This window comes from Haliotis rufescens, unplaced genomic scaffold, assembly GCF_023055435.1.
Source record: "Haliotis rufescens isolate VD_foot unplaced genomic scaffold, xgHalRufe1.0.p SCAF_14, whole genome shotgun sequence".
Taxonomy (NCBI): Eukaryota; Metazoa; Mollusca; class Gastropoda; order Lepetellida; family Haliotidae; genus Haliotis; species Haliotis rufescens.
In genome coordinates this window covers 10,177,625-10,205,120 of record NW_025963824.1, presented here as the reverse complement: position 1 = coordinate 10,205,120, position 27,496 = coordinate 10,177,625, and positions in this window count along the sequence as shown.

Genomic DNA, 27,496 nt, shown 5'->3' with positions numbered 1-27,496 from the left:
TCCATCAAAAGGACTTCCAAGTCAGCAATCGGACAAGACATTGTTCTGCCTTGTGTGTTTGAGAAACGCGCCAATTTTCGTTTTTGGAGTAAATGTGAAGGTCTTTTGAAACACTTTGCAGAGACCAAATCTTTTGAAATCTTTTGGAAACCTTGAAAGGGTTACATTGGCTATCCAACTATGTTAAAATAACCACGATGGTGTTGCGCATGCGCGTGCGGTAGCACCCTAACAGAGGCCTCCGACCCATTATATGTCGTTCGGATTTGGTATCAAACGTCTCAGAATTTCACGAGCTTTCCAACGAGCCATCATGCACTAAATTCGCTTAATATTTTAGAAAACTGTGTTTTTCACCTGTCCATCAAAAGGACTTCCAAGTCAGCAATCGGACAAGACATTGTTCTGCCTAGTGTGTTTGAGAAACGCGCCAATTTTCGTTTTTGGAGTAAATGTGAAGGTCTTTTGAAACACTTTGCAGGGACCAAATCTTTTGAAATCTTTTGGAAACCTTGAAACGGTTACATTGGCTATCCAACTATGTTAAAATAGCCTCGATGGTGTTGCGCATGCGCGTGCGGTAGCACCCTAACAGAGGCCTCTGACGTCAAATTGGACACCTTCAAACGATTGTATTTCCCTAACAACCCATTATATGTCTGTCGGATTTGGTATCAAACGTCTAAGAATTTCACGAGCTTTCTAACGAGCCATCATGCACTAAAATCGCTTAATATTTAAGAAAATGTGTTTTTCACCTGTCCAGCAAAAGAACTTCCAAGTCAGCAATCGGACAAGACATTGTTCTGCCTTGTGTGTTTGAGAAACGCGCCAATTTTCTTTTTTTGAGTAAATGTGAAGGTCTTTTGAAACACTTTGCAGGGACCAAATCTTTTGAAATCTTTTGGAAACCTTGAAAGGGTTACATTGGCTATCCAACTATGTTAAAATAACCACGATGGTGTTGCGCATGCGCGTGCGGTAGCACCCTAACAGAGGCCTCTGACGTCAAATTGGACACCTTCAAACGGTTGTATTTCCCTAACGACCCATTATATGTCCGTCGGATTTGGTATCAATCGTCTCAGAATTTTACGAGCTTACCAACGAGCCATCATGCACTAAAATCGCTTAATATTTAAGAAAGATGTGTTTTTCACCTGTCCAGCAAAAGGACTTCCAAGTCAGCAATCGGACAAGACATTGTTCTGCCTTGTGTGTTTAAGAAACGCGCCAATTTTCGTTTTTTGAGTAAATGTGAAGGTCTTTTGAAACACTTTGCAGAGACCAAATCTTTTGAAATCTTTTGGAAACCTTGAAAGGGTTACATTGGCTATCCAACTATGTTAAAATAACCACGATGGTGTTGCGCATGCGCGTGCGGTAGCACCCTAACAGAGGCCTCTGACGTCAAATTGGACACCTTCAAACGGTTGTATTTCCCTAACGACCCATTATATGTCCGTCGGATTTGGTATCAAACGTCTAAGACTTTCACGAGCTTTCCAACGAGCCACCATGCACTAAATTCGCTTAATATTTAAGAAAGATGTGTTTTTCACCTGTCCATCAAAAGGACTTCCAAGTCAGCAATCGGACAAGACATTGTTCTGCCTGGTGTGTTTGAGAAACGCGCCAATTTTCGTTTTTGGAGTAAATGTGAAGGTCTTTTGAAACACTTTGCAGGGACCAAATCTTTTGAAATCTTTTGGAAACCTTGAAAGGGTTACATTGGCTATCCAACTATGTTAAAATAACCACGATGGTGTTGCGCATGCGCGTGCGGTAGCACCCTAACAGAGGCCTCCGACCCATTATATGTCGTTCGGATTTGGTATCAAACGTCTCAGAATTTCACGAGCTTTCCAACGAGCCATCATGCACTAAATTCGCTTAATATTTTAGAAAACTGTGTTTTTCACCTGTCCATCAAAAGGACTTCCAAGTCAGCAATCGGACAAGACATTGTTCTGCCTAGTGTGTTTGAGAAACGCGCCAATTTTCGTTTTTGGAGTAAATGTGAAGGTCTTTTGAAACACTTTGCAGGGACCAAATCTTTTGAAATCTTTTGGAAACCTTGAAACGGTTACATTGGCTATCCAACTATGTTAAAATAGCCTCGATGGTGTTGCGCATGCGCGTGCGGTAGCACCCTAACAGAGGCCTCTGACGTCAAATTGGACACCTTCAAACGATTGTATTTCCCTAACAACCCATTATATGTCTGTCGGATTTGGTATCAAACGTCTAAGAATTTCACGAGCTTTCTAACGAGCCATCATGCACTAAAATCGCTTAATATTTAAGAAAATGTGTTTTTCACCTGTCCAGCAAAAGAACTTCCAAGTCAGCAATCGGACAAGACATTGTTCTGCCTTGTGTGTTTGAGAAACGCGCCAATTTTCTTTTTTTGAGTAAATGTGAAGGTCTTTTGAAACACTTTGCAGGGACCAAATCTTTTGAAATCTTTTGGAAACCTTGAAAGGGTTACATTGGCTATCCAACTATGTTAAAATAACCACGATGGTGTTGCGCATGCGCGTGCGGTAGCACCCTAACAGAGGCCTCTGACGTCAAATTGGACACCTTCAAACGGTTGTATTTCCCTAACGACCCATTATATGTCCGTCGGATTTGGTATCAATCGTCTCAGAATTTTACGAGCTTACCAACGAGCCATCATGCACTAAAATCGCTTAATATTTAAGAAAGATGTGTTTTTCACCTGTCCAGCAAAAGGACTTCCAAGTCAGCAATCGGACAAGACATTGTTCTGCCTTGTGTGTTTAAGAAACGCGCCAATTTTCGTTTTTTGAGTAAATGTGAAGGTCTTTTGAAACACTTTGCAGAGACCAAATCTTTTGAAATCTTTTGGAAACCTTGAAAGGGTTACATTGGCTATCCAACTATGTTAAAATAACCACGATGGTGTTGCGCATGCGCGTGCGGTAGCACCCTAACAGAGGCCTCTGACGTCAAATTGGACACCTTCAAACGGTTGTATTTCCCTAACGACCCATTATATGTCCGTCGGATTTGGTATCAAACGTCTAAGAATTTCACGAGCTTTCCAACGAGCCACCATGCACTAAATTCGCTTAATATTTAAGAAAGATGTGTTTTTCACCTGTCCAGCAAAAGGACTTCCAAGTCAGCAATCGGACAAGACATTGTTCTGCCTTGTGTGTTTGAGAAACGCGCCAATTTTCTTTTTTTGAGTAAATGTGAAGGTCTTTTGAAACACTTTGCAGGGACCAAATCTTTTGAAATCTTTTGGAAACCTTGAAAGGGTTACATTGGCTATCCAACTATGTTAAAATAACCACGATGGTGTTGCGCATGCGCGTGCGGTAGCACCCTAACAGAGGCCTCTGACGTCAAATTGGACACCTTCAAACGGTTGTATTTCCCTAACGACCCATTATATGTCCGTCGGATTTGGTATCAAACGTCTCAGAATTTCACGAGCTTTCCAACGAGCCATCATGCACTAAATTCGCTTAATATTTAAGAAAGATGTGTTTTTCACCTGTCCAGCAAAAGGACTTCCAAGTCGGCAATCGGACAAGACATTGTTCTGCCTTGTGTGTTTGAGAAACGCGCCAATTTTCGTTTTTTGAGTAAATGTGAAGGTCTTTTGAAACACTTTGCAGAGACCAAATCTTTTGAAATCTTTTGGAAACCTTGAAAGGGTTACATTGGCTATCCAACTATGTTAAAATAACCACGATGGTGTTGCGCATGCGCGTGCGGTAGCACCCTAACAGAGGCCTCTGACGTCAAATTGGACACCTTCAAACGGTTGTATTTCCCTAACGACCCATTATATGTCCGTCGGATTTGGTATCAAACGTCTCAGAATTTTACGAGCTTACCAACGAGCCATCATGCACTAAAATCGCTTAATATTTAAGAAAGATGTGTTTTTCACCTGTCCATCAAAAGGACTTCCAAGTCAGCAATCGGACAAGACATTGTTCTGCCTTGTGCGTTTGAGAAACGCGCCAATTTTCTTTTTTTGAGTAAATGTGAAGGTCTTTTGAAACACTTTGCAGAGACCAAATCTTTTGAAATCTTTTGGAAACCTTGAAAGGGTTACATTGGCTATCCAACTATGTTAAAATAACCACGATGGTGTTGCGCATGCGCGTGCGGTAGCACCCTAACAGAGGCCTCTGACGTCAAATTGGACACCTTCAAACGGTTGTATTTCCCTAACGTCCCATTATATGTCTGTCGGATTTGGTATCAAACGTCTCAGAATTTCACGAGCTTTCCAACGAGCCATCATGCACTAAATTCGCTTAATATTTAAGAAAGATGTGTTTTTCACCTGTCCATCAAAAGGACTTCCAAGTCAGCAATCGGACAAGACATTGTTCTGCCTTGTGTGTTTGAGAAACGCGCCAATTTTCGTTTTTGGAGTAAATGTGAAGGTCTTTTGAAACACTTTGCAGAGACCAAATCTTTTGAAATCTTTTGGAAACCTTGAAAGGGTTACATTGGCTATCCAACTATGTTAAAATAACCACGATGGTGTTGCGCATGCGCGTGCGGTAGCACCCTAACAGAGGCCTCCGACCCATTATATGTCGTTCGGATTTGGTATCAAACGTCTCAGAATTTCACGAGCTTTCCAACGAGCCATCATGCACTAAATTCGCTTAATATTTTAGAAAACTGTGTTTTTCACCTGTCCATCAAAAGGACTTCCAAGTCAGCAATCGGACAAGACATTGTTCTGCCTAGTGTGTTTGAGAAACGCGCCAATTTTCGTTTTTGGAGTAAATGTGAAGGTCTTTTGAAACACTTTGCAGGGACCAAATCTTTTGAAATCTTTTGGAAACCTTGAAACGGTTACATTGGCTATCCAACTATGTTAAAATAGCCTCGATGGTGTTGCGCATGCGCGTGCGGTAGCACCCTAACAGAGGCCTCTGACGTCAAATTGGACACCTTCAAACGATTGTATTTCCCTAACAACCCATTATATGTCTGTCGGATTTGGTATCAAACGTCTAAGAATTTCACGAGCTTTCTAACGAGCCATCATGCACTAAAATCGCTTAATATTTAAGAAAATGTGTTTTCCACCTGTCCAGCAAAAGAACTTCCAAGTCAGCAATCGGACAAGACATTGTTCTGCCTTGTGTGTTTGAGAAACGCGCCAATTTTCTTTTTTTGAGTAAATGTGAAGGTCTTTTGAAACACTTTGCAGGGACCAAATCTTTTGAAATCTTTTGGAAACCTTGAAAGGGTTACATTGGCTATCCAACTATGTTAAAATAACCACGATGGTGTTGCGCATGCGCGTGCGGTAGCACCCTAACAGAGGCCTCTGACGTCAAATTGGACACCTTCAAACGGTTGTATTTCCCTAACGACCCATTATATGTCCGTCGGATTTGGTATCAATCGTCTCAGAATTTTACGAGCTTACCAACGAGCCATCATGCACTAAAATCGCTTAATATTTAAGAAAGATGTGTTTTTCACCTGTCCAGCAAAAGGACTTCCAAGTCAGCAATCGGACAAGACATTGTTCTGCCTTGTGTGTTTAAGAAACGCGCCAATTTTCGTTTTTTGAGTAAATGTGAAGGTCTTTTGAAACACTTTGCAGAGACCAAATCTTTTGAAATCTTTTGGAAACCTTGAAAGGGTTACATTGGCTATCCAACTATGTTAAAATAACCACGATGGTGTTGCGCATGCGCGTGCGGTAGCACCCTAACAGAGGCCTCTGACGTCAAATTGGACACCTTCAAACGGTTGTATTTCCCTAACGACCCATTATATGTCCGTCGGATTTGGTATCAAACGTCTAAGACTTTCACGAGCTTTCCAACGAGCCACCATGCACTAAATTCGCTTAATATTTAAGAAAGATGTGTTTTTCACCTGTCCATCAAAAGGACTTCCAAGTCAGCAATCGGACAAGACATTGTTCTGCCTGGTGTGTTTGAGAAACGCGCCAATTTTCGTTTTTGGAGTAAATGTGAAGGTCTTTTGAAACACTTTGCAGGGACCAAATCTTTTGAAATCTTTTGGAAACCTTGAAAGGGTTACATTGGCTATCCAACTATGTTAAAATAACCACGATGGTGTTGCGCATGCGCGTGCGGTAGCACCCTAACAGAGGCCTCCGACCCATTATATGTCGTTCGGATTTGGTATCAAACGTCTCAGAATTTCACGAGCTTTCCAACGAGCCATCATGCACTAAATTCGCTTAATATTTTAGAAAACTGTGTTTTTCACCTGTCCATCAAAAGGACTTCCAAGTCAGCAATCGGACAAGACATTGTTCTGCCTAGTGTGTTTGAGAAACGCGCCAATTTTCGTTTTTGGAGTAAATGTGAAGGTCTTTTGAAACACTTTGCAGGGACCAAATCTTTTGAAATCTTTTGGAAACCTTGAAACGGTTACATTGGCTATCCAACTATGTTAAAATAGCCTCGATGGTGTTGCGCATGCGCGTGCGGTAGCACCCTAACAGAGGCCTCTGACGTCAAATTGGACACCTTCAAACGATTGTATTTCCCTAACAACCCATTATATGTCTGTCGGATTTGGTATCAAACGTCTAAGAATTTCACGAGCTTTCTAACGAGCCATCATGCACTAAAATCGCTTAATATTTAAGAAAATGTGTTTTTCACCTGTCCAGCAAAAGAACTTCCAAGTCAGCAATCGGACAAGACATTGTTCTGCCTTGTGTGTTTGAGAAACGCGCCAATTTTCTTTTTTTGAGTAAATGTGAAGGTCTTTTGAAACACTTTGCAGGGACCAAATCTTTTGAAATCTTTTGGAAACCTTGAAAGGGTTACATTGGCTATCCAACTATGTTAAAATAACCACGATGGTGTTGCGCATGCGCGTGCGGTAGCACCCTAACAGAGGCCTCTGACGTCAAATTGGACACCTTCAAACGGTTGTATTTCCCTAACGACCCATTATATGTCCGTCGGATTTGGTATCAATCGTCTCAGAATTTTACGAGCTTACCAACGAGCCATCATGCACTAAAATCGCTTAATATTTAAGAAAGATGTGTTTTTCACCTGTCCAGCAAAAGGACTTCCAAGTCAGCAATCGGACAAGACATTGTTCTGCCTTGTGTGTTTAAGAAACGCGCCAATTTTCGTTTTTTGAGTAAATGTGAAGGTCTTTTGAAACACTTTGCAGAGACCAAATCTTTTGAAATCTTTTGGAAACCTTGAAAGGGTTACATTGGCTATCCAACTATGTTAAAATAACCACGATGGTGTTGCGCATGCGCGTGCGGTAGCACCCTAACAGAGGCCTCTGACGTCAAATTGGACACCTTCAAACGGTTGTATTTCCCTAACGACCCATTATATGTCCGTCGGATTTGGTATCAAACGTCTAAGAATTTCACGAGCTTTCCAACGAGCCACCATGCACTAAATTCGCTTAATATTTAAGAAAGATGTGTTTTTCACCTGTCCAGCAAAAGGACTTCCAAGTCAGCAATCGGACAAGACATTGTTCTGCCTTGTGTGTTTGAGAAACGCGCCAATTTTCTTTTTTTGAGTAAATGTGAAGGTCTTTTGAAACACTTTGCAGGGACCAAATCTTTTGAAATCTTTTGGAAACCTTGAAAGGGTTACATTGGCTATCCAACTATGTTAAAATAACCACGATGGTGTTGCGCATGCGCGAGCGGTAGCACCCTAACAGAGGCCTCTGACGTCAAATTGGACACCTTCAAATGGTTGTATTTCCCTAACGACCCATTATATGTCCGTCGGATTTGGTATCAAACGTCTCAGAATTTTAAGAGCTTACCAACGAGCCATCATGCACTAAAATCGCTTAATATTTAAGAAAGATGTGTTTTTCACCTGTCCAGCAAAAGGACTTCCAAGTCAGCAATCGGACAAGACATTGTTCTGCCTTGTGTGTTTAAGAAACGCGCCAATTTTCGTTTTTTGAGTAAATGTGAAGGTCTTTTGAAACACTTTGCAGAGACCAAATCTTTTGAAATCTTTTGGAAACCTTGAAAGGGTTACATTGGCTATCCAACTATGTTAAAATAACCACGATGGTGTTGCGCATGCGCGTGCGGTAGCACCCTAACAGAGGCCTCTGACGTCAAATTGGACACCTTCAAACGGTTGTATTTCCCTAACGACCCATTATATGTCCGTCGGATTTGGTATCAAACGTCTAAGACTTTCACGAGCTTTCCAACGAGCCACCATGCACTAAATTCGCTTAATATTTAAGAAAGATGTGTTTTTCACCTGTCCATCAAAAGGACTTCCAAGTCAGCAATCGGACAAGACATTGTTCTGCCTTGTGTGTTTGAGAAACGCGCCAATTTTCGTTTTTGGAGTAAATTTGAAGGTCTTTTGAAACACTTTGCAGACACCAAATCTTTTGAAATCTTTTGGAAACCTTGAAAGGGTTACATTGGCTATCCAACTATGTTAAAATAACCACGATGGTGTTGCGCATGCGCGTGCGGTAGCACCCTAACAGAGGCCTCTGACGTCAAATTTGACACCTTCAAACGGTTGTATTTCCCTAACGACCCATTATATGTCGTTCGGATTTGGTATCAAACGTCTAAGAATTCCACGAGCTTTCCAACGAGCCATCATGCACTAAAATCGCTTAATATTTAAGAAAACTGTGTTTTTCACCTGTCCAGCAAAAGGACTTCCAAGTCAGCAATCGGACAAGACATTGTTCTGCCTTGTGTGTTTGAGAAACGCGCCAATTTTCGTTTTTGGAGTAAATGTGAAGATCTTTTGAAACACTTTGCAGAGACCAAATCTTTTGAAATCTTTTGGAAACCTTGAAAGGGTTACATTGGCTATCCAACTATGTTAAAATAACCACGATGGTGTTGCGCATGCGCGTGCGGTAGCACCCTAACAGAGGCCTCTGACGTCAAATTTGACACCTTCAAACGGTTGTATTTCCCTAACGACCCATTATATATCGTTCGGATTTGGTATCAAACGTCTCAGAATTTCACGAGCTTTCCAACGAGCCGTCATGCACTAAATTCGCTTAATATTTAAGAAAACTGTGTTTTTCACCTGTCCAGCAAAAGGACTTCCAAGTCAGCAATCGGACAAGACATTGTTCTGCCTTGTGTGTTTGAGAAACGCGCCAATTTTCGTTTTTGGAGTAAATGTGCAGGTCTTTTGAAACACTTTGCAGAGACCAAATCTTTTGAAATCTTTTGGAAACCTTGAAAGGGTTACATTGGCTATCCAACTATGTTAAAATAACCACGATGGTGTTGCGCATGCGCGTGCGGTAGCACCCTAACAGAGGCCTCTGTCGTCAAATTGGACACCTTCAAACGGTTGTATTTCGCTAACGACCCATTATATGTCGTTCGGATTTGGTATCAAACGTCTCAGAATTTCACGAGCTTTCCAACGGACTATCATGCACTAAATTCGCTTAATATTTAAGAAAACTGTGTTTTTCACCTGTCCAGCAAAAGGACTTCCAAGTCAGCAATCGGACAAGACATTGTTCTGCCTTGTGTGTTTGAGAAACGCGCCAATTTTCGTTTTTGGAGTAAATGTGCAGGTCTTTTGAAACACTTTGCAGAGACCAAATCTTTTGAAATCTTTTGGAAACCTTGAATGGGTTACATTGGCTATCCAACTATGTTAAAATAACCACGATGGTGTTGCGCATGCGCGTGCGGTAGCACCCTAACAGAGGCCTCTGTCGTCAAATTGGACACCTTCAAACGGTTGTATTTCGCTAACGACCCATTATATGTCGTTCGGATTTGGTATCAAACGTCTCAGAATTTCACGAGCTTTCCAACGGACCATCATGCACTAAATTCGCTTAATATTTAAGAAAACTGTGTTTTTCACCTGTCCAGCAAAAGGACTTCCAAGTCAGCAATCGGACAAGACATTGTTCTGCCTTGTGTGTTTGAGAAACGCGCCAATTTTCGTTTTTGGAGTAATTTGTGCAGGTCTTTTGAAACACTTTGCAGGGACTAAATCTTTTGAAATCTTTTGGAAACCTTGAAAGGGTTACATTGGCTATCCAACTATGTTAAAATAACCACGATGGTGTTGCGCATGCGCGTGCGGTAGCACCCTAACAGAGGCCTCTGTCGTCAAATTGGACACCTTCAAACGGTTGTATTTCGCTAACGACCCATTATATGTCGTTCGGATTTGGTATCAAACGTCTAAGAATTTCACGAGCTTTCCAACGGACCATCATGCACTAAATTCGTTTAATATTTAAGAAAACTGTGTTTTTCACCTGTCCAGCAAAAGGACTTCCAAGTCAGCAATCGGACAAGACATTGTTCTGCCTTGTGTGTTTGAGAAACGCGCCAATTTTCGTTTTTGGCGTAAATGTGCAGGTCTTTTGAAACACTTTGCAGGGACCAAATCTTTTGAATTCTTTTGGAAACCTTGAAAGGGATACATTGGCTATCCAACTATGTTAAAATAACCACGATGGTGTTGCGCATGCGCGTGCGGTAGCACCCTAACAGAGGCCTCTGTCGTCAAATTTGACACCTTCAAACGATTGTATTTCCCTAACGACCCATTATATGTCGTTCGGATTTGGTATCAAACGTCTAAGAATTTCACGAGCTTTCTAACGAGCCATCATGCACTAAAATCGCTTAATATTTAAGAAAACTGTGTTTTTCACCTGTCCATCAAAAGGACTTCCAAGTCAGCAATCGGACAAGACATTGTTCTGCCTTGTGTGTTTGAGAAACGCGCCAATTTTCGTTTTTGGAGTAAATGTGAAGATCTTTTGAAACACTTTGCAGGGACCAAATCTTTTGAAATCTTTTGGAAACCTTGAAAGGGTTACATTGGCTATCCAACTATGTTAAAATAACCACGATGGTGTTGCGCATGCGCGTGCGGTAGCACCCTAACAGAGGCCTCTGACGTCAAATTTGACACCTTCAAACGGTTGTATTTCCCTAACGACCCATTATATATCGTTCGGATTTGGTATCAAACGTCTCAGAATTTCACGAGCTTTCCAACGAGCCGTCATGCACTAAATTCGCTTAACATTTAAGAAAACTGTGTTTTTCACCTGTCCAGGAAAAGGACTTCCAAGTCAGCAATCGGACAAGACATTGTTCTGCCTTGTGTGTTTGAGAAACGCGCCAATTTTCGTTTTTGGAGTAATTTGTGCAGGTCTTTTGAAACACTTTGCAGAGACTAAATCTTTTGAAATCTTTTGGAAACCTTGAAAGGGTTACATTGGCTATCCAACTATGTTAAAATAACCACGATGGTGTTGCGCATGCGCGTGCGGTAGCACCCTAACAGAGGCCTCTGTCGTCAAATTGGACACCTTCAAACGGTTGTATTTCGCTAACGACCCATTATATGTCGTTCGGATTTGGTATCAAACGTCTAAGAATTTCACGAGCTTTCGAAACGGACCATCATGCACTAAATTCGTTTAATATTTAAGAAAACTGTGTTTTTCACCTGTCCAGCAAAAGGACTTCCAAGTCAGCAATCGGACAAGACATTGTTCTGCCTTGTGTGTTTGAGAAACGCGCCAATTTTCGTTTTTGGCGTAAATGTGCAGGTCTTTTGAAACACTTTGCAGGGACCAAATCTTTTGAATTCTTTTGGAAACCTTGAAAGGGATACATTGGCTATCCAACTATGTTAAAATAACCACGATGGTGTTGCGCATGCGCGTGCGGTAGCACCCTAACAGAGGCCTCTGTCGTCAAATTTGACACCTTCAAACGATTGTATTTCCCTAACGACCCATTATATGTCGTTCGGATTTGGTATCAAACGTCTAAGAATTTCACGAGCTTTCTAACGAGCCATCATGCACTAAAATCGCTTAATATTTAAGAAAACTGTGTTTTTCACCTGTCCATCAAAAGGACTTCCAAGTCAGCAATCGGACAAGACATTGTTCTGCCTTGTGTGTTTGAGAAACGCGCCAATGTTCGTTTTTGGAGTAAATGTGAAGATCTTTTGAAACACTTTGCAGGGACCAAATCTTTTGAAATCTGTTGGAAACCTTGAAAGGGTTACATTGGCTATCCAACTATGTTAAAATAACCACGATGGTGTTGCGCATGCGCGTGCGGTAACACCCTAACACAGGCCTCTGACGTCAAATTTGACACCTTCAAACGGTTGTATTTCCCTAACGACCCATTATATATCGTTCGGATTTGGTATCAAACGTCTCAGAATTTCACGAGCTTTCCAACGAGCCGTCATGCACTAAATTCGCTTAACATTTAAGAAAACTGTGTTTTTCACCTGTCCAGCAAAAGGACTTCCAAGTCAGCAATCGGACAAGACATTGTTCTGCCTTGTGTGTTTGAGAAACGCGCCAATTTTCGTTTGGAGTAAATGTGCAGGTCTTTTGAAACACTTTGCAGAGACCAAATCTTTTGAAATCTTTTGGAAACCTTGAAAGGGTTACATTGGCTATCCAACTATGTTAAAATAGCCACGATGGTGTTGCGCATGCGCGTGCGGTAGCACCCTAACAGAGGCCTCTGTCGTCAAATTGGACACCTTCAAACGGTTGTATTTCGCTAACGACCCATTATATGTCGTTCGGATTTGGTATCAAACGTCTCAGAATTTCACGAGCTTTCCAACGGACCATCATGCACTAAATTCGCTTAATATTTAAGAAAACTGTGTTTTTCACCTGTCCAGCAAAAGGACTTCCAAGTCAGCAATCGGACAAGACATTGTTCTGCCTTGTGTGTTTGAGAAACGCGCCAATTTTCGTTTTTGGAGTAATTTGTGCAGGTCTTTTGAAACACTTTGCAGGGACTAAATCTTTTGAAATCTTTTGGAAACCTTGAAAGGGTTACATTGGCTATCCAACTATGTTAAAATAACCACGATGGTGTTGCGCATGCGCGTGCGGTAGCACCCTAACAGAGGCCTCTGTCGTCAAATTGGACACCTTCAAACGGTTGTATTTCGCTAACGACCCATTATATGTCGTTCGGATTTGGTATCAAACGTCTAAGAATTTCACGAGCTTTCCAACGGACCATCATGCACTAAATTCGTTTAATATTTAAGAAAACTGTGTTTTTCACCTGTCCAGCAAAAGGACTTCCAAGTCAGCAATCGGACAAGACATTGTTCTGCCTTGTGTGTTTGAGAAACGCACCAATTTTCGTTTTTGGCGTAAATGTGCAGGTCTTTTGAAACACTTTGCAGGGACCAAATCTTTTGAAATCTTTTGGAAACCTTGAAAGGGTTACATTGGCTATCCAACTATGTTAAAATAACCACGATGGTGTTGCGCATGCGCGTGCGGTAGCACCCTAACAGAGGCCTCTGTCGTCAAATTGGACACCTTCAAACGGTTGTATTTCGCTAACGACCCATTATATGTCGTTCGGATTTGGTATCAAACGTCTCAGAATTTCACGAGCTTTCCAACGGACCATCATGCACTAAATTCGCTTAATATTTAAGAAAACTGTGTTTTTCACCTGTCCAGCAAAAGGACTTCCAAGTCAGCAATCGGACAAGACATTGTTCTGCCTTGTGTGTTTGAGAAACGCACCAATTTTCGTTTTTGGCGTAAATGTGCAGGTCTTTTGAAACACTTTGCAGGGACCAAATCTTTTGAAATCTTTTGGAAACCTTGAAAGGGTTACATTGGCTATCCAACTATGTTAAAATAACCACGATGGTGTTGCGCATGCGCGTGCGGTAGCACCCTAACAGAGGCCTCTGTCGTCAAATTGGACACCTTCAAACGGTTGTATTTCGCTAACGACCCATTATATGTCGTTCGGATTTGGTATCAAACGTCTCAGAATTTCACGAGCTTTCCAACGGACCATCATGCACTAAATTCGCTTAATATTTAAGAAAACTGTGTTTTTCACCTGTCCAGCAAAAGGACTTCCAAGTCAGCAATCGGACAAGACATTGTTCTGCCTTGTGTGTTTGAGAAACGCGCCAATTTTCGTTTTTGGAGTAATTTGTGCAGGTCTTTTGAAACACTTTGCAGGGACTAAATCTTTTGAAATCTTTTGGAAACCTTGAAAGGGTTACATTGGCTATCCAACTATGTTAAAATAACCACGATGGTGTTGCGCATGCGCGTGCGGTAGCACCCTAACAGAGGCCTCTGTCGTCAAATTGGACACCTTCAAACGGTTGTATTTCGCTAACGACCCATTATATGTCGTTCGGATTTGGTATCAAACGTCTAAGAATTTCACGAGCTTTCCAACGGACCATCATGCACTAAATTCGTTTAATATTTAAGAAAACTGTGTTTTTCACCTGTCCAGCAAAAGGACTTCCAAGTCAGCAATCGGACAAGACATTGTTCTGCCTTGTGTGTTTGAGAAACGCGCCAATTTTCGTTTTTGGCGTAAATGTGCAGGTCTTTTGAAACACTTTGCAGGGACCAAATCTTTTGAATTCTTTTGGAAACCTTGAAAGGGATACATTGGCTATCAAACTATGTTAAAATAACCACGATGGTGTTGCGCATGCGCGTGCGGTAGCACCCTAACAGAGGCCTCTGTCGTCAAATTGTACACCTTCAAACGGTTGTATTTCCCTAACGACCCATTATATGTCGTTCGGATTTGGTATCAAACGTCTCAGATCTTCACGAGCTTTCCAACGAGCCGTCATGCACTAAATTCGCTTAATATTTAAGAAAACTGTGTTTTTCACCTGTCCATCAAAAGGACTTCCAAGTCAGCAATCGGACAAGACATTGTTCTGCCTTGTGTGTTTGAGAAACGCGCCAATTTTCGTTTTTGGAGTAAATGTGCAGGTCTTTTGAAACACTTTGCAGAGACCAAATCTTTTGAAATCTTTTGGAAACCTTGAAAGGGTAACATTGCCTATCCAACTATGTTAAAATAACCACGATGGTGTTGCGCATGCGCGTGCGGTAGCACCCTAACAGAGGCCTCTGTCGTGAAATTGGACACCTTCAAACGATTGTATTTCCCTAACGACCCATTATATGTCGTTCGGATTTGGTATCAAACGTCTCAGAATTTCACGAGCTTTCCAACGAGCCATCATGCACTAAAATCGCTTAATATTTAAGAAAACTGTGTTTTTCACCTGTCCATCAAAAGGACTTCCAAGTCAGCAATCGGACAAGACATTGTTCTGCCTTGTGTGTTTGAGAAACGCGCCAATTTTCGTTTTTGGCGTAAATGTGCAGGTCTTTTGAAACACTTTGCAGGGACCAAATCTTTTGAATTCTTTTGGAAACCTTGAAAGGGATACATTGGCTATCAAACTATGTTAAAATAACCACGATGGTGTTGCGCATGCGCGTGCGGTAGCACCCTAACAGTGGCCTCTGACGTCAAATTGGACACCTTCAAACGATTGTATTTCCCTAACGACCCATTATATGTCTGTCGGATTTGGTATCAAACGCCTCAGAATTTCACGGGCTTTCCAACGAGCCATCATGCACTAAAATCGCTTAAAATTTAAGAAAACTGTGTTTTTCACCTGTCCAAGCAAAAGGACTTCCAAGTCAGCAATCGGACAAGACATTGTTCTGCCTTGTGTGTTTGAGAAACGCGCCAATTTTCGTTTTTGGCGTAAATGTGCAGGTCTTTTGAAACACTTTGCAGGGACCAAATCTTTTGAATTCTTTTGGAAACCTTGAAAGGGATACATTGGCTATCCAACTATGTTAAAATAACCACGATGGTGTTGCGCATGCGCGTGCGGTAGCACCCAAACAGTGGCCTCTGACGTCAAATTGGACACCTTCAAACGATTGTATTTCCCTAACGAACCATTATATGTCTGTCGGGTTTGGTATCAAACGCCTCAGAATTTCACGGGCTTTCCAACGAGCCATCATGCACTAAAATCGCTTAAAATTTAAGAAAACTGTGTTTTTCACCTGTCCAAGCAAAAGGACTTCCAAGTCAGCAATCGGACAAGACATTGTTCTGCCTAGTGTGTTTGAGAAACGCGCCAATTTTCGTTTTTGGAGTAAATGTTCAGGTCTTTTGAAACACTTTGCAGAGACCAAATCTTTTGAATTATTTTGGAAACCTTGAAAGGGTTACATTGGCTATCAAACTATGTTAAAATAACCACGATGGTGTTGCGCATGCGCGTGCGGTAGCACCCAAACAGAGGCCTCTGACGTCAAATTGGACACCTTCAAACGGTTGTATTTCCCTAACGACCCATTATATGTCTGTCGGGTTTGGTATCAAACGTCTAAGAATTTCACGAGCTTTCCAACGAGCCATCATGCACTAAAATCGCTTAATATTTAAGAAAACTGTGTTTTTCACCTGTCCATCAAAAGGACTTCCAAGTCAGCAATCGGACAAGACATTGTTCTGCCTTGTGTGTTTGAGAAACGCGCCCATTTTCGTTTTTGGCGTAAATGTGCAGGTCTTTTGAAACACTTTGCAGGGACCAAATCTTTTGAATTCTTTTGGAAACCTTGAAAGGGATACATTGGCTATCAAACTATGTTAAAATAACCACGATGGTGTTGCGCATGCGCGTGCGGTAGCACCCTAACAGTGGCCTCTGACGTCAAATTGGACACCTTCAAACGATTGTATTTCCCTAACGACCCATTATATGTCTGTCGGGTTTGGTATCAAACGCCTCAGAATTTCACGGGCTTTCCAACGAGCCATCATGCACTAAAATCGCTTAAAATTTAAGAAAACTGTGTTTTTCACCTGTCCAAGCAAAAGGACTTCCAAGTCAGCAATCGGACAAGACATTGTTCTGCCTTGTGTGTTTGAGAAACGCGCCAATTTTCGTTTTTGGCGTAAATGTGCAGGTCTTTTGAAACACTTTGCAGGGACCAAATCTTTTGAATTCTTTTGGAAACCTTGAAAGGGATACATTGGCTATCCAACTATGTTAAAATAACCACGATGGTGTTGCGCATGCGCGTGCGGTAGCACCCAAACAGTGGCCTCTGACGTCAAATTGGACACCTTCAAACGATTGTATTTCCCTAACGACCCATTATATGTCTGTCGGGTTTGGTATCAAACGCCTCAGAATTTTACGGGCTTTCCAACGAGCCATCATGCACTAAAATCGCTTAAAATTTAAGAAAACTGTGTTTTTCACCTGTCCAAGCAAAAGGACTTCCAAGTCAGCAATCGGACAAGACATTGTTCTGCCTTGTGTGTTTGAGAAACGCGCCAATTTTCGTTTTTGGAGTAAATGTTCAGGTCTTTTGAAACACTTTGCAGAGACCAAATCTTTTGAATTATTTTGGAAACCTTGAAAGGGTTACATTGGCTATCAAACTATGTTAAAATAACCACGATGGTGTTGCGCATGCGCGTGCGGTAGCACCCAAACAGAGGCCTCTGACGTCAAATTGGACACCTTCAAACGGTTGTATTTCCCTAACGACCCATTATATGTCTGTCGGGTTTGGTATCAAACGTCTAAGAATTTCACGAGCTTTCCAACGAGCCATCATGCACTAAAATCGCTTAATATTTAAGAAAGATGTGTTTTTCACCTGTCCATCAAAAGGACTTCCAAGTCAGCAATCGGACAAGACATTGTTCTGCCTTGTGTGTTTGAGAAACGCGCCAATTTTCGTTTTTGGAGTAAATGTGCAGGTCTTTTGAAACACTTTGCAGAGACCAAATCTTTTGAAATCTTTTGGAAACCTTGAAAGGGTTACATTGGCTATCAAACTATGTTAAAATAACCACGATGGTGTTGCGCATGCGCGTGCGGTAGCACCCTAACAGAGGCCTCTGACGTCAAATTGGACACATTCAAACGGTTGTATTTCGCTAACGACCCATTATATATATCCGTCGGATTTGGTATCAAACGTCTCAGAATTTCACGAGCTTTCCAACGAGCCATCATGCACTAAAATCGTTTAATATTTAAGAAAACTGTGTTTTTTACCTTTCCAGTAAAAGGACTTCCAAGTCGGCAAACGTACAAGACATTGTTCTGCCTTGTGTGTTTGAGAAATGCGCCAATTTTCGTTTTTGGAGTAAATGTGCAGGTCTTTTGAAACACTTTGCAGTGACCAAATCTTTTGAAATCTTTTGGAAACATCGAGAGGGGTAAATAGGCTATCCAACTATGTTAAAATAACCACAATGGTGTCGCGCATGCGCGTGCGGCAGCACCCCAACATAGGCCTCTGACGTCAAATTGGACACCTTCAAACGGTTGTATTTCCCTAACGACCCATTAAATGTCTGTCGGATTTGGTATCAAACGTCTCAGAAATTTTAAGAGCTTTCCAACGAGCCACCATGCACCAAAATCGCTTAATATTTCATAAAAATATGTTTTTCACCTCCCAAGCAAAAGGACTTCCAAGTTAGCAAACGGACGAGACATTGTTCTACCTTGTCGTCACGATATTGATAAAATATTGCCGATGTGACGTAAAATATTAACTCACTCACTCATTCTACCTTGTGTGTTTGAGAAATGCGCCAATTTTCGTTTTTGGATTAAATATGCAGGTCTATTGAAACACTTTGCAGAGACCAAATCTTTTGAAATCTTTTGGAAACATCGAGAGGGTTAATTTGGCTATCCAACCATGTGAAAATAATCACCAAGGTGTCGCACATGCGCGTACGGAAGCACCCTAACGGAGGCCTCTGACGTCAATGTGGACACCTTCAAACGGTTGTATTTCCCTAACGACCCCGTAAATGCATGGGACATTAGAGTCGAAAACCCAGCTAACAGGTATGGTTAGGGCTAACCCTAGGGGGCTAGGGGGTAAGCTGGGGTGAGGTGGATTTTGCTTTTTTTCGATGTTTTGGTTCATTTCTGGAGGTCCCCCGGCAGGGGCGGGATGATGCGGACCGTTTGTCTTGTTTTTGATGTCTGCAGTTACCCGTTGTCGCCAAAAATCGAGCTAACGGGTATGGTTAGGGCTAACCCTAGTGGATTAGGGGGTTATTAGCTAGGATTTTGTCGATTTTGCATTTTTTTTCGATGTTTTCGTGGGTTTTTGGAGGTCCCACGGCAGGGTCGGCAGTTCCCTGTTGTCGTCGAAAATCGAGCTAACGGGTATGGTTAGGGCTTACCCTAGGGGGTTAGAGGGTTGGTTAGGGTGAGGTCGATTTTGCATTTTTTTCAATGTTTTGGTGGTTTTTTGTAGGTCCCGCGGCAGGGTCCTAATGGTACGGAGCGTTTGTGGTGTTTTTGATGTCTGCAGTTCCCTGTTGTCGTCGTCAATCGAGCTAACGGGTATGGTTAGAGCTAACCCTAGAGGGTTAGGGGGTTAGCTAGGGTGAGGTCGATTTTGCTTTTTGGGGGTCATTTTAGGGCACGGCTCCAAAGGTTTTATTCAATATTTCATTTACAATACAGTGCTGAAAATAAAATATATTTTACATAAGCATTCCTCACTCCTTGTAGCTTTAGCAGGACATAAACGAAAATGCTAAGTGTATTTAAATGTGTTTGGCGCATATGCTCTTTGTGACCTGAAGTTATTATTTTGTAAGAACGAGGTTTGGAAAGATGTAGAAATGGCCTTAGGTGCCCCTAGGAGTGTGCGTTTGGAGTTTGGAGGTTGAAAACAGGTTTTTTTCACCCTAGTTCTGCACGTTTGTGGTCATTTTGACCTAAACTGGTCTTAGCTAGGGTTAGAGTCGAAAACCGAGCTAACGGGTATGGTTAGGGATAACCCTAGGGGGTTTAAGGGGTTAGCTAGGGTTAGGTCGATTTTGCATTTTTTTCGATGTTTTGGTAGGTTTTTGGAGATCCCGCGGCAGGGTCGGGATGGTACGGAGCGTCTGTGGTGTTTTTAATGTCTGCAGTTCCCTGTTGTCGTCGAAAATCGAGCAAACGGGTCTGGTTAGGTCTAATCCTATGGTATTAGGGGGTTAGCTAGGGTTAGGTATATTTTGCATTTTTTTTTATGTTTTGGTGGGTATTTGGAGGTCTCGCGGCAGGGTCGGGAATGTATGGAGCGTTTGTGGTGTTTTTGATGTCTGCAGTTCCCTGTTGTCGTCGAAAATCGGTCTAACAAGTATGGTTAGGGCTAACCCTAGAGGGTTAGGTGGTTAGCTAGGGTTAGGCCGATTTTGGTTTCTTTTGTGTCATTTTAGGGCACATCTCCAAAGGGTTTACTCAATATTTAATATACAATACAGTGCTGAAAATAAAATATATGTTACATAAGCATTCCTTACTCCATGTAGCTTTAGCAGGGCATAAACGACAATATGATATTGCTAAGTATATTTGAATGTGTTTGGCGCATATGCTCTTTGTGACCTGAAGTTATTATTTTGTAAGAACGAGGTTTGGAAAGATGTAGAAATGGCCTTGGGTGCCCCTAGGAGTGTGCGTTTGGAGTTTGGAGGTTGAAAAAAGAGTTTTTTTACACCCTAGTTCTGCTCGTTTGTGGTGATTTTGACCCAAACTGGTCTTAGCTAGGGTTAGAGTCGAAAACCGAACTAACGGGTATGGTTAGGGCTAACCCTAGGGGGTTAGGGGGTTAGCTAGGGTTAGGTCGATTTTGCATTTGTTCAATGTTATGATGGGTTTTTGGAGGTCCCGCGAAAGGGGCGGGATGGTACGGAGCGTTTGTGGTGTTTTTAATGTCTGCAGTTCCCTCTTGTCGTCATAAATCGATCTAACGGGGATGGTTAGGGCTAACCCTATGGTGTTAGGGGGTTAGCTAGGGTTAGGTCGATTTTGCATTTTTTTCGTTGTTTTGGTCCGTTTTTGGAGGTCTCGCGGCAGGGGCGGGATGGTATGGAGCCTTTGTGGTGTTTTTGATATCTGCAGTTCCCTGTTGTCGTCGAAAATCGAGCTAACGAGTATGGTTAGGGCTAACCCTAGGGGGTTAGGGGGTTAGCTAAAGGTTAGGTCGATTATGCATTTTTTACAATGTTTTGTTGGGTTTTTGGAGGTCCCGCGACAGGGGCGGGATGGAACGGAGCGTTTGTGGTGTTTTTAATGTCTGCAGTTCCCTGTTGTCGTCGAAAATCGAGCTAACGGGTATAGTTAGATCTAACTCTAGAGGATTAGGGGGTTAGCCAGGGTCAGGGAGATTTTGCATTTTTTTCGATGTTTTGGTGGGTTTTTGGAGGTCCCGCGGCAGGGTCGGGATGGTACGGAGCGTTTGTGGTGTTTTTGATGTCTGCAGTTCCCTGTTGTCGTCGAAAATCGGTCTAACAGGTATGGTTAGGGCTAACCCTAGAGGGTTAGAGGGTTAGCTAAGGTAAGGTCGATTTTGGTTTCTTTTGTGTCATTTTATGGCACGTCTCCAAAGGGTTTACTCAATATTTAATATACAATACAGTGCTGAAAATAAAATATATGTTACATAAGCATTCCTTACTCCATGTAGCTTTAGCAGGGCATAAACGACAATATGATATTGCTAAGTATATTTGAATGTGTTTGGCGCATATGCTCTTTGTGACCTGAAGTTATTATTTTGTAAGAACGAGGTTTGGAAAGATGTAGAAATGGCCTTGGGTGCCCCTAGGAGTGTGCGTTTGGAGTTTGGAGGTTGAAAAAGAGGTTTTTTTTCACCCTAGTTCTGCTCGTTTGTGGTGATTTTGACCCAAACTGGTCTTAGCTAGGGTTAGAGTCGAAAACCGAACTAACGGGTATGGTTAGGGCTAACCCTAGGGGGTTAGGGGGTTAGCTAGGGTTAGGTCGATTTTGCATTTGTTCAATGTTTTGGTGGGTTTTTGGAGGTCCCGCGAAAGGGTCGGGATGGTACGGAGCGTTTGTGGGTATTTTTAATGTCTGCAGTTCCCTGTTGTCGTCGAAAATCGAGCTAACGAGTATGGTTAGGGCTAACCCAAGGGGGTTAGGGGGTTAGCTAGGGTTAGGTCGATTTTGCATTTTTTCGATGTTTTGGTGGGTTTTTGGAGGTTCCGCGGCAGGGGCGGAAAGGTACGGAGCGTTTGTGGTGTTTTTAATGTCTGCAGTTCCCTGTTGTCGTCGAAAATCGACCTAACGGGTATAGTTAGATCTAACCCTAGAGGATTAGGGGGTTAGCTAGGGTCAGGTAGATTTTGCATTTTGTTCGATGTTTTGTTGGCTTTCTGGAGGTCCCGCGACAGGGTCGGGATGGAACGGAGCCTTTGTGGTGTTTTTGATATCTGCAGTTCCTTGTTGTCGTCATAAATCGACCTAACGGGTATAGTTAGATCTAACCCTAGCGGATTAGGGGGTTAGCTAGGGTCAGGTAGATTTTGTATTTTTTGTCGATGTTTTTGGTGAGTTTTTGGAGGTCCCGCGGCAGGGGCGGGATGGTACGGAGCGTTTGTGGTGTTTTTAATGTCTGCAGTTCCCTCTTGTCGTCATAAATCGATCTAACGGGGATGGTTAGGGCTAACCCTATGGTGTTAGGGGGTTAGCTAGGGTTAGGTCGATTTTGCATTTTTTTCGTTGTTTTGGTCCGTTTTTGGAGGTCTCGCGGCAGGGGCGGGATGGTATGGAGCCTTTGTGGTGTTTTTGATATCTGCAGTTCCCTGTTGTCGTCGAAAATCGAGCTAACGAGTATGGTTAGGGCTAACCCTAGGGGGTTAGGGGGTTAGCTAAAGGTTAGGTCGATTATGCATTTTTTACAATGTTTTGTTGGGTTTTTGGAGGTCCCGCGACAGGGGCGGGATGGAACGGAGCGTTTGTGGTGTTTTTAATGTCTGCAGTTCCCTGTTGTCGTCGAAAATCGAGCTAACGGGTATAGTTAGATCTAACTCTAGAGGATTAGGGGGTTAGCCAGGGTCAGGGAGATTTTGCATTTTTTTCGATGTTTTGGTGGGTTTTTGGAGGTCCCGCGGCAGGGTCGGGATGGTACGGAGCGTTTGTGGTGTTTTTGATGTCTGCAGTTCCCTGTTGTCGTCGAAAATCGGTCTAACAGGTATGGTTAGGGCTAACCCTAGAGGGTTAGAGGGTTAGCTAAGGTAAGGTCGATTTTGGTTTCTTTTGTGTCATTTTATGGCACGTCTCCAAAGGGTTTACTCAATATTTAATATACAATACAGTGCTGAAAATAAAATATATGTTACATAAGCATTCCTTACTCCATGTAGCTTTAGCAGGGCATAAACGACAATATGATATTGCTAAGTATATTTGAATGTGTTTGGCGCATATGCTCTTTGTGACCTGAAGTTATTATTTTGTAAGAACGAGGTTTGGAAAGATGTAGAAATGGCCTTGGGTGCCCCTAGGAGTGTGCGTTTGGAGTTTGGAGGTTGAAAAAGAGGTTTTTTTTCACCCTAGTTCTGCTCGTTTGTGGTGATTTTGACCCAAACTGGTCTTAGCTAGGGTTAGAGTCGAAAACCGAACTAACGGGTATGGTTAGGGCTAACCCTAGGGGGTTAGGGGGTTAGCTAGGGTTAGGTCGATTTTGCATTTGTTCAATGTTTTGGTGGGTTTTTGGAGGTCCCGCGAAAGGGTCGGGATGGTACGGAGCGTTTGTGGGTATTTTTAATGTCTGCAGTTCCCTGTTGTCGTCGAAAATCGAGCTAACGAGTATGGTTAGGGCTAACCCAAGGGGGTTAGGGGGTTAGCTAGGGTTAGGTCGATTTTGCATTTTTTCGATGTTTTGGTGGGTTTTTGGAGGTTCCGCGGCAGGGGCGGAAAGGAGGTACGGAGCGTTTGTGGTGTTTTTAATGTCTGCAGTTCCCTGTTGTCGTCGAAAATCGACCTAACGGGTATAGTTAGATCTAACCCTAGAGGATTAGGGGGTTAGCTAGGGTCAGGTAGATGCATTTTGTTCGATGTTTTGTTGGCTTTTTGGAGGTCCCGCGACAGGGTCGGGATGGAACGGAGCGTTTGTGGTGTTTTTGATATCTGCAGTTCCTTGTTGTCGTCATAAATCGACCTAACGGTGGTGAAAGCGTTCGCGCGTCACGCTGAAGACGCGGGTTCGATTCCCGACATGGGTACGATGTGGGAAGACTATTTCTGGTGTTCTCCGTCGTGATATTGCTGGAATATTGTTAAAAACAGCGTAAAACCATAGTCGCTCACTCACTGTTTGTTATTCATTCTCCAACTTATAAAATACCAATAAAACAGTAAGTTCCATTTTTTAACTTCAACGCCAGAGAAATACCAATCCAGAGTAACCGTCGAAACAGATAAATATTGTACTTTACAAATTGGTTGAATATCATAGATGTGCATGTTACCTGACCAGAAATCAATTTAAAATGATTAGTAGAAAAAAGGTTCTGGACCCACACATAAAAAACATGCACCAAATGCAATATCCGATAATTTTCGGATTCTTTTTGAGAAAACACGCGCACAATCCCACCCAAAACCTCAAATAGCAAATATGAGTGACATTTTAAGCTATATTGAAACCAAACCAAATAATGTCTGCATTAAAGGATAATTCATAAAACCGTTGAGGATGAATGTTTAATCTCTACAATCATGGACCTAATTTCTATAAGTAGGAAATATTCGTTATGTAACGGTGTTATGGGAGGAAGCATAATTCGTTTTAAGAAATCGTTATATAACTTCCCATTCAGTCAAGTAAATCACCCGTCCCAATGAAAAGTGACATTTAGGAAATCGTACGAAGGCATATAAAAGGCCCCCATTTGTGAAACAATGGAGAAGAATTGTGAAATGTAATTCCTCTTGCGCCATATTTATGCTTTATATAGTCATCTTCATTGTTATTGTTCTTCCAAAGCTCTCTGTGTAGGGAAATGATCAGAGCGAATGCTATTGTGACACAAAGTACAAGTTACACACGTTTTGAGATGGGCTGACAGTTTGGCAAATGAACGTCACTACGTTTGGGCTCTCTCACTATTCGCAACGTAAATGTTGATAGTCAGATGATTTTCTTCACAAGAGCAACCATGCCTGCATGTACACACATCCAAATACTGACATGGGTCTTCAATATTTGGGTACTGACTTCCTATGTGTGTTTGCATGTTACTGCATCAGCAGATGCCCCAATACCTAAGGGTCCTCATCCTCGAAAGGTCCAGAAGCTGATGTCTGCCACTCGTGCTACCTGGTCATCTCAGTGTCCACCTCGGGTACATTGTGGAATTTGGTGTGCAAAGATTCATGGCTGCAAACCATTCTGTTTTAAAGGGAACAGCAGAACAAATCAGCTCCTTGGTGTGAACGTTGGCACTGGCGCGCACCTCCAACATCACAGCTTGCAGTATGATGGACAAGGTATGTAATAACCTTGATGAACAAACATGATTTAAACCTCATGGAATTGTTATTTCAAAGCAAGGGTGGAGGGGGTGTTCTAGTTTTCTCTATCGTTATATACACTCCTATGTTTATTGTATGTTTCCCTACTTCTTACACCAAGGGGAGAATGACAATGTATAGAATGAAAATGAGATGGCCTATTCTGATAGGTGTCTTTTTATTTGCATTTGGTTGTATAAACATGTCTTCTTAGAGTTAGTGAATGCAACTTTGATCAGTATTCCAGTTGTCATATGCCTATGAGTAAGGGAGGGGTGTGTGGGGGTGGGGTGTGTGTGTGTGTGTGTGTGTCGGGGGGTGAATAGCGATCAATAAGGGTCATCTTCTGTTGAGGGGGCACAGGTGGCCCAGTCGTCTAAGGCGCCGCGATTCGCTGTGCAGAGTTGCGTCCCCTGGACACGCCAGAAACCTATGATTGTGGGTTCGAATCCCGGTTCGCCCCGATTATGTTTCTAGGTTTGTCAGCACCACACCCGTGCTCGTGGGTTTCACCGAAGTGGTAAACGTCTGAGACCTGCATCACTTCGGGCTTTCCTCCCACATTAAGCTGACACGCCGTGATATAACTGGAGTACTGTTAAAAGCGGCGTTACACCCAACTCACTCACTCATCTTCTGTTGATGACCAACAGTACAGAACATGTTTTGTCTTCAAGAGACAGCAATTCAAGAGCCTTTCATTTACCGTTCTCAGGGTCTGAACAGTCACATATTATTTTGCTTTTTTGTTTGTTTTGTTTGTTGTTTAACGCCGCACTCAGCAATATTCCAGCTATATGAGGGCGGTCTGTAAATAATCGAGTCTGGACCAGACGTTGACATCACGGGCATCGATCCACGCAATTTGGATACAGTGACATGTACCAAGTCAGCGAGCCTGACCACCCGATCCCGTTAGTTGCTTCTTACGACAAGCATACCCGCCTAAGCATGGGTTGCTAATGACCGGTTCTACCCCGGCTTTTCTCGGGTCTATTAGTTGGCCGTTTGCTTTGACGTTGAATATTTTGCCGTTTGCTTTGACGTTCAGTATTGACATATGGAGAACTCTTTCTGATAGTACTTGTTGTTACCCTGTCTGGCGCTCGGCATTAAGGGGCTAAAACAAGGACTGGTCGGCTCGGAGTCAGTATACTGTGTCTGAGTGGGGTATTCATGTTAAACTGCGGCATGGTATCTCAGTGGCCTAGCACTATCAATCGGCATCAGTCCGGTCTAGTACAAGCAGCCACACACACACACACACGTGTATAAGTGCAATAATCTTGGACGCGACGTTAAACCAAATTTCACCGCACCTCATGCGTTATGGTGGAGTACAAAGTTGAGAGATCAAATATTTTTAAGAAATATTTTTTATTGAATGGCCATGTGATGCTTGTGGAGGGACATATTACTTTGTGGCGAAGGGCCAACACTTTCACATTGTAGTTTTCACCTATATAATCTGTCACGTGTGTCTCATCACTATCTATGGTGCGCAGATATTGGGCTAGTATGCTTGGTTTGTATGTGAGATGTTGTTTATGAAATAGATCAATGGAGTTAAAGGTATTGCTTACACAACTCAAGTTAAACCATTTAGCCTCGTATTTCAGACGCGGTCATGAAGAAGCCAGTGACTGCTATCCTGTTTAAAAGCAGATTTAAATGGCCTGTGTACAAACTCTTCCTGAAGAACTCATCTGTACAGAGGTACCCCCACATCAGAGAAGACAACATCAAAGCTTTGGCCTTTATGAAATCGCAGCAGCGTACCCTTATTGCTACCACTGAACCTAGTCAGGTTGTCTCAGTTTCATTAGATGGTAGGTCAAGAGTTGTACTCCACAAGGGGATACGTGCTCATCATATGACTGTTGATGAGGACAAGCAGATCGTTTTCTTAGCATCTTCAAAGCCAGCTGAAATACACCGTCTTTCAGCAAAGTCTGGAAACAGCACAGTTATTATGAAAAGTGCCAACCAGCATATTTCGAGCATTGCTCTCGATACAACAAATAATGCTATTTATGTAAGTGTTCACAGAAAGATAATTTGTGTTGCTTATGATGGCGCACAAAAGAAGTTGATAACACTGTGTACTCCTAACACTGTCTTAACATTGGATCCAAATGGCCAAGTCTTATACTTTAACATAAAGAAAGTTCTTTACAAGCGATCCCTTGTGGATAATTCAACTACTGTTGTGATGTCAACATTTGATCACTTTCACAACATTGCATATTCTGATAATAAAATTTATGCAAGTCCATCTGATCGACAGCAGC